This window comes from Chlorocebus sabaeus, chromosome 10 (genome assembly GCF_047675955.1).
Source record: "Chlorocebus sabaeus isolate Y175 chromosome 10, mChlSab1.0.hap1, whole genome shotgun sequence".
NCBI classification, from domain to species: domain Eukaryota; kingdom Metazoa; phylum Chordata; class Mammalia; order Primates; family Cercopithecidae; genus Chlorocebus; species Chlorocebus sabaeus.
Genome location: NC_132913.1, coordinates 34,275,295 through 34,291,391, shown reverse-complemented (window position 1 = coordinate 34,291,391; position 16,097 = coordinate 34,275,295).

The following is a 16,097-nucleotide window of genomic DNA, read 5'->3' as shown; positions in this document are numbered from 1 at the left end:
AAATAGAAGTTAATGAAATTATTATTAAATGACCAAGTGAGAGTATTAATGTGAACTTCCAATTTCTTTACCCTATTCTAGCAGATAAACTTTTAAAAAAATCCCTGATCTTCTGAAACATACTTAAAAAAGAGAGAGAGAGAAAGGCAAATTAATTAATCTCAGGACAAGCAACTTCCTCTCAGATAGTTAGTCATGATGTTCTGTTGTCTTATATCCTTTTTGGAATAAGGCAAAGTATGAATATATGAATACATAAAAATTCATGGGTCTTGAAGAAAATTTAATGAATCAATGGTTATATCCACATAGATCTAAAACAATGAATAAAAGCTAAACAAATATTTGGGAACATCCGGATTGCCTAATTTTTTTACATATTACTCAGCACTGAAGTTTAAATTTCTAAAATGTTTATGATGGTCACAAGTTAAATGCAATATCTAAAATACAGTAGATGGTAACTAAATAACCATCACTTAATGTTTCAGGTGTTTTAGTTTGATTGTCCCTAATTTCTATGTGTATTTTTATTTACATTGTTCTATAATTGATTCTATTACTCATTGACATGAATTTTGTGTGTGTGTGTGTGTGTGTGTAAAAAACCAACAACCCTAACTTTCTATTTCTTTAAGTTTCTTTTTTTTTTTTTTTTGAGATGGGGTCTCACTATGTTGTCCAGGCTGGTCTCCAACTTTTGGGCCTAAGCGAGCCTCTGAAACACTTCAGCTTCCAAAAGTGCTGGGATTATAGGTGTAAGCTACTGCACCCACCCACTCGCGTTCTATTTGTTGTGAACTTCAACTTTAATCTGTATTATCACATTTTGGAGAACTTACTAAGATATCCTTATCCTTGTTAAGAGAGCAAGGTGAACTTTATTCTAACCCTACTATTTATCCCTTCAAGATAAGTAATACTACTATAAAGCCATGTATCTACATAGCAGGAATAACATAAAAGTTAATTGAATTTTTTATTAAATGATCAAGTGAAAGTATTGATATGAAATTCCAATTTCTTTTCCAAGGATATTTTATAAAGAAAATGCATGATTAAAGGGTAATAGTTACATGGAAAACACATTACTGCTTCAGTAATGGCTAAGGAAGCATGTTACACACGCTGCTTACCATAACTCTCCCTGTCCTCCCCTCCCCCTCCATCTGGTCTGAGGGCAAAGCTTCCTGGTAGATATACAGGAGTATAGGTTGGGTTTGGAATCCAAATGGAGACTCTTTCTTTCCCCAAATTTTGAGACTCTTATATTTGAGAACACCGGGAGAGAGAGAGAGAGACAGAGAGAGAAGACAGAAGAGAGAGACCTGTTATTGGGCCCTTTTAAGGGCATTTACTCACCAGCTGCATGATGGACAGGAGAGAAGAAAACAATTTTCTTACTCCTATGACTGCCAACCTGTTTGTGGCTATGAGACAGACAACAGGAAGAGCATGGTTTATTGCCACTAGGCCACAATAGTCTTATGCACTAGTAAAATATAGCCCAATTAATACCTCTGGTGCCTACCAGTCAGAATATCAGATCTTCCTTTTTGGAGAGGGTGCTACTGACAGATGTGGGCATTAAGACAGAAGATCTCTTGACTTCCATAGAGGAAAAGGAGTTGTTAGCTCTCTCTGCTTTACTTAGCATTTGTCTTGCAATAATTGTGGGTTTCAGGAATAATCTTGGTCTGTGATTTCTTGCTCTTCAAGGTAACTAAGAGTCTTTGAAAATTCTAATGTAATGTATAAGTAGTGTTAGATGTGGGCTCTTTCCAGTGTGATGAGCTTAAATTCTACATCCTACAAGCAAAATAGTCAATAAAATCCATCCCTCTGTTTACAGTCTCAAAAGAAGATATGTCCAGGGAAGAGCAGCTGCTCTGTTTTCTCACTTCCCTTGGCTAATCACCGTCTCCCCACCAATCTCGTTTGTATCTTCTTTTAGTACAAGGAACCAACTAAATTGTATAAATTGAGTCATTAAATATATTAGTCACTTAAGCCATTGCTAATTGTCAAACATATTGCAGGATTGTAGCAATACATCAAATCTTAATGATGAGCGTGCTTCTTTATATGCCTCCCTGGACTTTATCTCCTGAGCACATGTGTGCACACAAACACATACATGAAACTTCCATGCACACATATATATGTTCACATGGCAAAGAAAATGCTTTCTGTATAGGGCTGTCTTTCTTTTATGTAGAATGAATTGCATATGCCAGAGATACAGTCCTATCTCTGGCATTGTCCAAGCTCATAAAAATTTGCTATCTGCTTCCCAATAAACATAGCCAAGAAGAAAAGTTAGTAACTTACACTAAACTGGAAACCGAATAGAGATTGATACTGGATAACTATTCCAGGTTGTTCTCTATATTTTTATTGTTAACATATTACCTAATTTAACATACCAGAGGTTTAAAAACAAGTAGAGTTATAATTTTGATTGAGCCATTGTTAAAGCTAACATTTGAGTACTTACTAGTTGTCAGTTCCTTGCTAAACATTTTGAAAGCCTTACTTCATTGAATTCTCACTCTAGCCCTCAGATGAAGCTCCTAGTACATCCCCATTTTATATCTAAAAAGAGTAAAGAAGTTAAAGTCTTATTTGTGCATGGCAGAGGTACCTGTAAATTCAAAGCCTAGACTCTTAGCAATTTATTATTCTGTTTCCTTTTCATCATTTTTTGTCTCTTATATTGCTTTTGTTGTGTACACTCATTACAGCTGATATAAACCTGGTTATTCCAGTGCATGGTTATCTATTTATGGATTGGACAGGTGATTGGACCTGAAAAGTGGCATTCATTTCTTTTACATGCCTATGAATATGTGTGTGTGTACAAATATATATATATATACACATACACACATACATTTATGTTCTTAATATACTCACACAATTTCTTAAGATTTGTTTTTAAGAGACAATGCAGAGTACTGAATGAAACAAACATTGCATTGTTAGATTCCAAGAAAGAACATAATGTTTAACAGTTGCTAGGCACAATGGGACAGTCTTATTCCCTCCCAGTTTATTAAAGTAATGCCATTTATTGTTTAACTCTGCCAACTATTTCAGATGGTTTTGAATACTGACTCGGTAAATGCTTTACTGAAACAGTCACTAAGTTCTCCCACTCCTGGGGCAACCAAATTTTTATCTCTCAAGATGAAATAAAAGTGATCTGAATGTTGCCCAAATCAGCATCTGAGAGGGAGGAGAAAGGTCACTCATGAATGGAATCATGTTCTGACTACTTTGCAAAAAAGGAAGCAAGTCAAATTGTAAGTCATGCACTGCTGATTTAACGTGTGGGAACAAGAAAGACAGGAAGACGCTTAGAATGCTGGAGAAAGTTATGTGCGTGCCAGTGTCATAAAATTCTCTTTGTAATCCAAGAAAAAAATGTTATACTGTTGGAAATGATCTGAATTTGGCTGCAATCATTTCCGATTCGTATATCTTAGACGGTTATCTGTGACTCTTTTGTGATGTGAAGGATTTTGTAGCAACAATTTTCCATTAGGAATTATAAATTAATCACCACCTGAACCAGTGCAATTAGCCTAACTCTTCAGTCTGGGACTCTTCAGCTTTCCAGGGAGGGAAACTAGAGTGTGAGGGTGATCTGGGCTAGAAGGAAGAAGCAAGCATGTTGCCAAGGCAGTTGTCCTTGGAGCTTCCCCCTCCTATTTCTTTAGCAACAAAAGCAATACCTTGTCACTTCCCCCTTGATACTTGAGACATCATCTTTCTCTGCTTCGTTCCTCTTCTGCTGTCCAGTGCTAAACTTATTTTTAAATTGATTTCACAAATGCATGATGATAAAGGAAGATCAAAATCCCCACGTAGGTGAGAGCTTCTTAGTGTCCTTGGAAAAGGCCTTGGTATCAGAGAACTGTTGTCATAAAATAATGCTTGAAATAGACAAAGTACCTGTCACGAGAGTATAAATTTGGGTCCTCCTAAGGAATTGATGTGTGATACCCATAACCATGATGAGCACTCACTCTAATTCCACAGCCTCATCCCTTGCTTTGTGCCTATTAGTTCTGTGACTCTGAATAACCCGAGACTTTAAGCTCTTGATTTGTTCAAACCGTGACTTCTCTTGGCAGCTAAGTGTCTCACTCTAGCCATGACCCCTCACTCACTTACTCTAGAAACTAGTACTGTTAACCTGTTCTTAGCCTTCAACAGTTTGACCCCTATTCTATCCCTATTTTGGGTTTCTTAGTAGTCTTTTAGTGCAGAAAGCTTCTGCCTGTGCTATCTCATCATACAGCTATGATACAGCATGATTATACTTCTAGAATCCCTAGAGAATAGTTTGTACCTGAATTTTTTTGATAGATTAAAATGGAAGGCTTTAAAAATGAGGAAGAATAACTGAGTGCTTATTTTAAAATCAGGTAATACTGAAAGGATTTTGTTTCCTTTTTAAATTTTGTCAAGCAGCAACTGTTAAGCAGAAAGAAATGTGCTTTTGTTCATTGTTTATTCAGACATACCTTTATGATCATCTACTATATTTATGTTTCAAGCACTATGTTTAAATGCTATCTTTAATGTTTGCTTTAAATAAGAAATAATGTCATGACTTTCAATGTGATAAAACAAGAATTAAGAAAAGAAATAGTGTCTAAATTATGGGAACTTTCAAGAAAAGATGGTGAACAAGAAACAAATTAGGAGACTAGTTCAATATATTTTGGCACAACTATATTTCGGAATGTAATGTATTCTCATTACACCCAAAGAGCAGGATTCCACAGGGATTAAGAGAAAGCAGCTTTGTCCCTTTCCTCTGGATAAAGATATTAGGTTTGTACAAAAGTAATTGAGGTTTTTACCATTACTTTTAATGCCATTACTTTTAATGACAAAAACCGCGGATACTTTTGCATCAACCTAAAGTTTTTCCCATTCCTTGGATGAAGTCCAGGGGAGGTCCATGATTTTTCTGTTCATATTTTGATAATAAAAAGGCCCATAATTACTTTAGGTGCCATCTAATTTTAATAATTAAAATGACCATTTCCACATTGAAAACTCTGAACTACATGTAGAATTAAAGATATTTATTTTCCTCTGCTGCATCTAGAGACTTCTGGTGGGAACCAGGGGTGGACAGCCTTCTCCTTCCCTGGCATTCTCTTTCTCTTCTCCACCTACCTCCTTAGCCAAGACTTCTTAAATCCTCTTAATAAAGCTGGAAAAGGAGAAGTGAGAGGCAGGGAAGTTGTCACTTTACAAACATTTTTATAACTTGGCATTGGCATACTTTGGTATCTAGATAGGTGGGTATCTAGAATAGTCCCTTCCTGGAAACTGTTGGTGTTCTCTGGATGTTCATTACGGGGTTGTTTAGGTGGTGTAGGTCTCCAACATGGCACAGCACTCTCCCCCTAGCTCCTGCCCCTGATGGTACATCCCACAGCTGCTTATTGCTGAGATGCCTTCAAGGTATCTCCATCCTACTTTCCTCTAGTAGGATCCACTTCGGCCTCGGGAGACTTCTTGTGCTCTTGCCATACTAAACAGAGGAGCAGTTCCTTCTGTCATCCTTATTTTCTCCTGTCACAGACTTGCATTTAGTCTTCTCAATTCTTGGTGAATTTCAAGCACCAGTCCCTGTGTGCTCTCACATCTCAGAAAATACGTATCAATTACCACCAAGTCCTTTTAAAGCCTTTTCACATCTTGAGATAGAAGGGAAATACTTCAGCTTGGCATAGTGGCTTGTGCTCGTAATCCCAGCACTTGGGGAGAGGGAGGCAGGAGGATCACTTCAGGTCAGGAGTTAGAGACCAGCCTGGCCAACATAGTGAAGCCCTGTCTCTACTAAAAATACAAAAAATTAGCCAGGAGTGGTGGTGCGTGCCTGTAATCCCAGCTATTCAGGAGGCTGAGGCAGAAGAATCACTTGAACCCAGGAGATGGAGGCTGCAGTGAGCCCAGATTATGCTGCTGCACTTCAGTCTCGGCAATGGAGCAGACTCCTTCTCAAAAAGAAAAGAAAAAGAAGGGAAATACTTCTTTTCCTTTTCCCTAACAGGGTAGTAATCTGAACTCAGCAACTGTTTTCAGTGAAATATTCCTCTTCTGGTCCCTTTATTTTTGACATCCTTGTATAAAGTGCAATTTTTTACACCCCTGTATAAAGTGCATACTTATCTCTGAGTGTAGAGTTTACAGATAATTTTTATTTTTACTCCCTGTGCTTTTTTATATTTTCCAAGTTTTCTGGAATGAAATGTCTATTTTTAAATATTCTGAAAGATTGATTAACATGGGTGCTGCATATTTTAAGCACTCACCTGCACAAAGGCAGAAAATAGTAGTTTCTTGCTACATGACATGTAATAACATTACCTGTTTATCCAACACAATTATATGAGTTTTGCAGTGCTGTTGTTTTGAAAGTTGTAATGTGATCTCAACTTGGCATTTTATTTGATCAATGACATTGTAGAGAAGTGCTAGTATTAGTAGTGAGAAACAGAATGAAATTTCTCCTTCATCCATTTTATGACAGAGTGAAAGGCCTTCTAGTAGAAATTTTTGCAAGAAACTGCTGTCAGCAAAGGTTAATTTGGCTTCCCTAATTCTGGTTTCCTTTGGTGGAGGGAGGGAGGAATCTCATGAGTTCTGAGGATAATGTTTATGAGGCATAATATTGTGAATACTGGAATTAAAAAGTATGTAAATATCCTGGAAAACATAGCAAGACCCCATCACTACAAAATATTTGACAAATTAGCTGGGCACAGTGGTACACTGTGCCTGTAGTCCTCGCTACTCAGGAGGCTGAAATGAGGATCGCGTGAGTTTGGGAGGATCACTTGTGCTCAGAAGGTTGAGGCTGCAGTTGAGTCATGATTGCACCACTGCACTCCAGCCTGAGCAACAGGGCAAGACCTTGTCCCAAACAAAATTATGTTTAAAACATCAAGAAGGAATTCAAGTGATAATTAAAATAACTGTGGTGTACAATTGTCTGTGGTGTACAATTTCAGAGTGGAGATGGGGTGTGCAAAGATGAGTAACTGATTGCCCAATTGCCCTCAGTCTCTTTCCCTTTTAGGGGCCTGTGTTATCTTAAGAGTATTATAGCTGACAGCTAGGATGAAAACAGGGCATCATTTCCAAATGATTTCACAATCACCCATGTAACCAGAATTCTTTATAAAGAAATAAAAGAGAGCTTATGTTGGCAAATTCAAATAGAACGCAAGGAGAAATCTGAAAATAAATTATTTACCTTAGAGAGGGTACCTAAAAGAACAATATGAAGAAGTATGCAGTGATTTTTCCTGTGAACTTGTGTACACAGATCTAAGGTTATCCAAACAAAAATAATTTAATTTCAGTTAACAGTACAAACTTAAATGTAATATGTGGTTTATGTTAGTAAGTTACTAAGCTATGCAAAACTTATCATGGTTGATATTGGAATTTGAACATACCAAGTATAATACCACGAAATTCTTTACTCTTAACCCTTTTTGCTTATGTAGTCAACCAGCTGTTCTCAAACTATGGACCTAGGGCCAGCAGCATCATTACCTGGGAACTTGTTAGAATTGTAAATTATGGGGACCCACCCCAGACCTACTGAATTAAAATCTCTAGGAACAGGACCCAGCAATCTGTGGTTTAATAAGCTTTCCAGGTGATTCTGATGCACACTAAACTTGAGAACCATCGAACTAGAAGAAACAATTTAAAGTTCCTACAGTAATTCAGTCTGATCTGGTTAAAAGGCTATGCCTGATGATTAGTGAATTGTGTTTTAATTGTATTTTGGTGAATTAACTCAGGAAGTAAATATTCTTGCCATGGAGATAAAAGAATTTTATGACAGATAAAAACAAATATGCATCAAAACAGGGGTTAGTAGATTCTTACATTATTTAATCCAGAGTTCTAAGAAAATGACTGAACTACAACTCTCTCCAGTATCCATCTATCATAATGGACACTGGCATTCACTTCAAAGAGAAACTTTTGTAAGGGATTTCTTTGATGGAGATAGGTATATTTTAATTACATTAAGCCATTTTTGGATGAGAATATGTTTTAGTAAATGAGTTGATACACTGAGCTGGTGATCACAATGTGAGAACAGGACATCGTTATAGGTAACTATTAAGAGGAGCAGAAGGAAAAGTCTAGAGCTTGTCTCCTGCAGGTCCTCTTTCTATTCCTAGAAAGAGGCATCAATCTGGCCCATGAATGGCTTAGTCCTGAGGCATAAAGAGACACAAAGAGAAAGAGACTATTCCATAATACATGATCCTTACCTTATAATGTGTCTCACAACATAAGTTCAATGCATAGCATTAAACATCAGGAAAGGGGAAAAAGGGGAGCTGAAATGACATCAAATAGAAAATGTAAAAGAAAACAAAGTTCATTATGTAAAGTGTGAAATATTCTAGTTGTTCTGTAGCGGTACAGAAATCATGGAGAAATACCACCAGAGCAGGCCATATTTCTCTACCATAATTTTTTTTTAACCTGCCCCATGACTTCTGGTGTTCTGATGTTCAAAATTGTGTCTATGCGAAATGTGTAGCTCCTGATGGAGGCATGTAGCACATTACCTACAGCTGAGATGTAGGCTGAGCTGCTTGAGAGGATGGAGGTGCTTGAAGTCCCTGGGCAGGATCAGGGTTATCTCTGGGTCTTTGGCCCCTTCTAGGAGATATATGTTTCCAGACCGCTCTGTTGAGCTCTTTCCACCTTCCTATGGCCCTTAGTGGGGCTATTTGGCAGGGTAGAATAGTGCAAAATGGTTTGATGGTTCAAATTGGAATGAGTTTCTTAGTGGCTTCCCCAGTTCTCCAGTGATACTATATTTGTTCATCCTCATACTGCTAATAAAGACATACCTGAGACTGGGTAATTTATAAAGGAAAGAAGTTTAACTGACTCACAGTACCAAATGGCTGGAGAGGCCTCAGGAGACTTACAATCATGGCAGAAGGGGAAGTAAACACTTCCTTCTTCACATGGCAGCAGGAGAGAGAAAAATAAGTGCTTAGCGAGGGGGAAGCCCCTTATAAAGCCATCAGATCTCATGAGAACTAACTCACTCTAATGAGAACAGGATGGGGGAAAACACCCCCATGATTCAATTATCTCCACCTGGTCCCTCCCATGACACATGGGGATTATGGGAACTATAATTCGAGATGAGATTTGGGTGGGGACACAGCCAAGCCATATCAGATACCAGTGGTGAAGGAGCACACATAGGACAAGAAATACTGAGAATTTTGAAGGATTCTCAGTGGTTAGGGGTGTGCTTGGGAAAAATAGTTTTTGTCTGCAGGACTGTGCCACCGTTGTCAGACCTTCTTCAGTTGATTTGTTCAATTGTAGAAGTTCTTGGCCTGCAGAGGACACCATATTGTTGGCAGTGAAAAGGAAACAACAAGAATACTACATACAAGATGATTTGGAGCATGCAGGAACACTATAAAGTTCATTTGCAAGCAGTAGGTTCAGGGTAAGATGTCAGAAGCAGCATTGGAGGGTTTAATGAGGACTGATACCTCTTAGTCCATAGGAAAATGGCAGAAGCTTGGCAAGAAAATAATAATTTTTTAAAATGTAGAGTGAGCCAAATTCAGGAATTTGTCCCCATATAACTTGGTGAATTTTGCCACCTGTACAAGTAGTGGATTTTCCTCAATGTGTTCTAAAATTGCTGCTTGGCACAGTTATTCTGTGGAGCTGGGGGGGGGGGGGGGGCAAAAAACAACAGAAAACAAAAAACAAAACTCTTTTCTTATTATTATTTTTGCTTTCTCACATAGAATCAACTTGTGGATTGCATAAACCACAGGATATAATTCCACTATTTCAACCAGAAACTTTCCCATCTGACCAAAGACAATTGCAAATATGCTAAACTTGCTTTAATGAAAAGTCATTCTTTACATAGCTTACATCTACATAAGATGACAAGTCACTCAACAGATAAAGGATTCTTTGTCTGAATCAAACAATAAGCCAGCTTTTCCACACAAAAAAAGAAAAAAAAAAAATGCCATTCTATTCTGAACTGAATGCACTTTCAACTAATGCTGTATTCAGTACCAAAACCAAAGGAGGCCCATCTGCTAGGAAGGCCAAAAGCCCATTGTGTGGCACATCAGTCCAGTCTGTTATGGAAATGGTCACTCTAAAACTGTTTACAATTTAAAACTGCATACTGAGAATTTTGCTAACCTCTATTGACTGACTTCTGTTAAATGTGCTATTAAGAATCCAATTTACCCCGGCTTTCTCTAAAATGTGCTCAGACCAGTCAGATAGGTACATTATGATGGTCAATTGTCATAGGGTAGAAGTCAGTAGTACCTCATTAGCTCAAACACACCAAGCATTTGTTTCCAGTTTTAACAGGGGCTCCCTTGCCCCAGGATTATGGGAGCACTGATGGAATATAGCCTTATGTGATGATGATTTGAGGTCCAGGGATAAATGCTGATTGAACAAGGCTGAAAGGCCATAAAGGGTGAACTATGACATCACTCTGCAAATCTCACTGTGCATCTTCTGCTTAGAGTGAATATTTACAGATGTTATAACCTGAGTGTCAAGTCAAAATGAGATGATGAATTAGGTCAATTACTACATGGTAGACATGCCAGTCATGCTAATGCTTAGTAAATATAGTACACTTTTAATTATGATTACCAACACTCACGTTTATTTTCTTTTGTCATTTAAATTATCAAGATTGTTAATACATTTATCCATTCACCGGTAAACTACAATTTAATTTTCTTTCTTCATAAATGTTTCTTTAACTTATTATTGAAAAATAATCTAAAATCACCTTTGATATTTTCCTGTCCTTTCTCTAACCTTGTCTTTTAAATGATTACAGCAATAAAATGAAATTGCACCTTTTAATATTGTTCATCAGGCTAATTTACTTGAAAAAAAAGTGACACACACACACACACAAATATTCTTTCAGTGTATAGGCCTACATAATCCACAATAGGTTATGGTAACTTAGCGTTTTCTGTGAATTCAAATTTTCAGTCGAACTACTGAATTCAACCTGAAGTGAAAATCAGATCCATCTTCCTAGTGAGTAGCTAAAACCACTGCTAAAACTCTTGTCCCAGTTTTCTTGCTTTTTATCCAAACCAAAATTGGAAAAATGTTGATCATAACCTTGGGCTAACCTTCCTGTACTGGAGTACTTAGAGGAAATTGTAATTTACTTTGCATTTTCTAAAATACCCTATTTTGCAAATATTTTGCCTTTTTGACTTCTTTATTAGGTGTCATACTAATTTGAGAGCTAACAAGGATCTTACAAAAAGTACTAATTTTAAAATACACAACTTTGGTTGGAATTTCAACACTCACTCTTATTAGCTTTGTCACATTAGCTGTGTCTGTAACTTACTTTTGGAAAAATAACAGTGTTGTTCCAATGTGAAAATAACTTGCACTTAATAAAGAACAATACAATTAGTGGTTACCGAGCACTCAATATTTGGCAAATCCTGGAGCAAGGCCAGCAAATAAGCCTAATGGGAAGTCCTATAGCCATGCAAATATGGAGGCTGAACTCTGTCATGGCAACACACTAGGTGGCTTAGCCTTCTGCAAGAACACTAATCGGTGAAGTCCTAACTAAGAAAAAAGGAGAAAGAAAATCTCTGGAAGAAAAAAAAGTACTTTATGGATTTCTTTTTTTTTTTTTTCTTTTTTCTTTTTTCTTTTTTTTGAGGCAGAGCCTTGCTCTTTTGACCAGGCTGGAGTGTAGTGGCATAATCTCAACTCACTGCAACCTCTGCCTCCTGGGTTCCAGTGATTCTCCTGTCTCAGCCTCCCGAATAGCTGGGATTACAGCACACATCACCATGCCCGGTTATTTTTTTGCATTTTTAGTAGAGACAGGATTTCACTATGCTGGCCAGGCTGGTGTCGAACTCCTGACCTCAGGTGATCCGCCTGCCTTGACCTCCCAAAGTGCTGGGATTACAGGTGTGAGTCACTGCGCCTGGCCTATATATTTAACTTTTACACGGATTATCAGATAATTCCAGGCTGGGCATGGTGGCTCACGCCTGTAATCCCAGCACTTTGGGAGGCCAAGGTGGGTGGATCATGAGGTCAGGAGTTCGAGACCAGCCTGGCCAGCATGGTGAAACCCCGTCTGCACTAAAAATACAAAAAAATTATCTGGGCATGGTGGCGCACGGCTGTAATCCCAGCTACTCGGGAGGCTGAGGCAGGAGAATTGCTCAAACCCAGAAGGCGGAGATTGCAGTGAGCCGAGATCACACCACTGCACTCCAGCCTGGGGGACAGAACGAGACTCCATCTCAAATAATAATAATAATAATAATTCCTGATTTTGGTGTTAAAGCATAGCAGGGTAAAATCTGAAGAGGTTAGGAAAACAAATATACCAGGTTTTAATTTATTGTCTCTGTGTCCCAAATCTATCCTCCTTTGCCTGCTATGTGATAATGGAAGTAGACTTTATAAATATTTCTCTTTTGCCAGCGAGAATGATAGTCTTGCCTATAGAAAAGGCCGGGGGAACACTGGAGGAGAAAGGGGTGTTTTTCTTCTTAGTTCTATTGTTCCTTCAGGTCAGCTTCCTGCAGCATGCAACTCTATCCATCATTTGGCTCCTATAGAGTGTAGTTTCTCTAGTGCTACGGTCCTGCCCACCAGTTTCTCTGGGTTCTCCAGCATATATGCCCTGCAAAGCACTGCTTCTACAGATCGTGGTTCCTGCAACAGGAACCAGTGGCCAGCAGCTTTCCCCAGTACCTCTTTCAGTGCCTTCATGACAGAAATATTGCTGGTGAGGTACCTCCCTTTGAATGACCTCTCTTGGTATTTCTTATGTGACTTTCACAGAAAGTTCTGAGGGGCAGTACCTTCCCGAGGATAGATTCCCCTGCAGAGGAAAATCTGCAGAGGGCAGGTTTTCAGGAAGTTGCACCAGCAGGGCTCCTCAGCCATTTATCCACCTTCAGGAGAGTTCTAGCTGTGCCCTTTCCAAGGAGGTCTCAATCTTAGTCTGGTTGGGCAGAAGTGGCATGGTTGACTCTTCCTTGGGTACTCTATCTTAGCTGTAGTGTAGTGGCCAAGTCCTTTTCCTACTATTCCTCCAATGCTTATGCTTCTCTCTAACTCTTCCTAGCCAACTTTTTGTTACTCTAATCTTCGGTTAATAATTCTTGATATTAAATTTTCCCTATTCAAAATACTCTGTGATTTCTAGATACTAATTGGACATGGACTGATATGATCAAATTTCTACATTTCCTTATCTTTTATTGAAACCATTGCTGAACATCAGTGGGCCTCCTGAAATCTTAAGAGGATAGTGAAATATTAGTAAGAATTCCATCAAATTTTAAGTATTTGTTTACTTATTGATAATTAAAAGGATTGAGAATTAATTTGGGTATCCTTTCAGAAAAGTCATCCAAATCTTAAAAGGTAATGTAACCATTAAGGTTGTTATTTTCCAGAGCTTTTATATTGCTGTACAGACCCTCTTTGAATATGATTAATGCCATTAAATAAGTGAATCTGTTATTATTTTATGGGTCAAAGTTTATATACAACCTTAAATCACTATTAAAATTGAAAAATGGACCGGGTGCAGTGGCTCACACCTGTAATTCCAGCGCTTTGGGAGGCTAAGATGGGTGGATCAGGAGGTCAGGAGATCAAGACCATCCTGGTTAACACGGTGAAACCCCATCTCTACTAAAAATACAAAAAATTAGCCGGGCATGGTGGTGGGCGCCTGTAGTCCCAGCTACTCGGGAGGCTGAGGCAGGAAAACGGTGTGAACGAACCCAGGAGGCAGATTTTATTTTTCAGAAATCCATGTTTAATCCACATATTTAACAAAGTAATTTTAGTTTATCATTGCATAGCTCTATAAATATTCTGGTTATATTTAATCACTTTTTTTTAACTGTTTTTTTTTTTTTTTTTTTTGAGATAGGGTTTTGCTATGTCACCCAGGCTGGCCTTGAACTCTTGGGCTAAAGTGATCCTTCTGCCTCAACCTCCCAAGAAGTTGTGATTGTAGGCATGAGACTGTTTGCTTCAGTCTCCCGAGTAGCTGGGACTACAGGCGCCCGCCACCATGCCCAGCTAATTTTTATTTTTTGTATTTTTAGTAGAGACGGGGTTTCACCGTGTTAGCCAGGATGGTCTCGATCTCCTGACCTCATGATCCGCCCGCCTCGGCCTCCCAAAGTGCTGGGATTACAGGCGTGAGCCACTGCACTTGGCCAAGATTTGTCTTCTAATTCATCTTTGCTATTTGTGTATTTACTATTTACTTTTTGGTTAGGGGCAATCTCTTTGACTTAATTATATTTCAGTTTGTCTCCCTTTGAAATATGAGTAACAGTTTGCCAAATTGAAAGCATATGGTGATCTTGTAGATCACCATATGATCTATAAGGTCATATGAGACCTTTGAGAGTGAATATAAAAAATCTTTAAATGACAATGAAAAGAAATATTGATCTGAGATGATATAAACAGTAACACAATCCTTGTTGGAGTTCAATAATCTCCAACTTAATAATTGATGAATACAATGAAGTTACTGAACTAGTAGAAGTTTTGACAATTTGACTTTTTTCAATATAGGTTTAGTATTTGCATTTATTTTAATTCTTTCATCATTAAAGATGAGCAAATATAGTATACATAGTGTGTACTAGACATTTGTTAAGACATTATTTTTTCTCACCCGCTATCTTCCATAGCATTTTATTCTATAAACAACTAACTTGATCTTGTGCAATAAATAAGATATTTTAAAATAAATCTTTGGTCTTTTAAAATAGCTCTCATGTGTTATTATCTTGTGATATAAAAAATAGAAAGGAAATGGTAGAACTACATTTTCTGCTTAAACCACTAAATAGAATTTCTGTTACAGCACAAATGAAAATACCAGCTAAAGCAATATAAAACTTAGGTCTCTGGCTATCTTATCTCTACTATCTTCCTATAAAAGATTTTTCATTAACATAAAAGTGAGAGACAAATGTGAATATCCCTACAGTTTTTGAGGGGGAAAACCCTTGGCCATTAACACAGTAAGACAATGAGGCTTTCCTCTCGCTGCTACATTCTTCCTAAGTTTTTGGGTAACATATCACACAGAAACACTTTGTCCAAGCTGTTGGAAAGTGTGGGCTTTATTATTTTTCTGTCCCATTTTCTCTCTCTCTCTCTTGTTTTTTTAAGATTCCAATGACCTTTATGTCAAGCCCTTGAAGTTGTCCCATAGGTTATTGGGTTCTGTTCATTAAAATAATTTTTTGTTGTTGTTCTTCAGGTCAGTTATCTATTAATGTGCATTCAAGTTAACTCTTCATTATTTCCAATATAAACTTAAGTCTGTTTACTGCATTTCAAAATTTCAGATATTATAGTTTGCATCTCTAAATATTTCATTTAGTCATATTTTACATTTTATAGTTCTTTGATGAGATATCTTATGTTTTTACTCATTAAAAACATATTTTTCTTTACCACATTGAGCACTCATTATAGTTTCTTTAAAGTCTTTTTGGAATAATTTCAACACATGGGTCATCTTACAGTTAACTCAACTGTTCTGTTCTTTAGGGAGCCTTTCTTAAGCTTCCTAGTTAGGTTCTTCTCTGCACTCTAAGAGTTTGGGGTATACCTCTTTCTCATTACTTATTAAATTTAAATAATCTGTTTATTTTACTGTGTTCTCAACTAGACCAAAATGCAAGCTTCTCAAAGGAAAGAACCATGTCTTTTTAAAAAATCTGTTCCTTCCTGTACCCAACATACTAACTGGAAAATATATTCAGTAGATGTTTGATTACTTAACCAAACTCAGAGAGATAGGCTTGTTCATCTTTCAGGTAAGATCATGCTTACTGGAAAGCAAGAACTTGGATTTGGGTATAAGTTTCACAGGCCAGAAACAAGATTTGGTGAATATACCTAGAGTTGGTCAAATTTTAGGAACTGATTCATGCTATCTAAAATCATAAGACATTGAT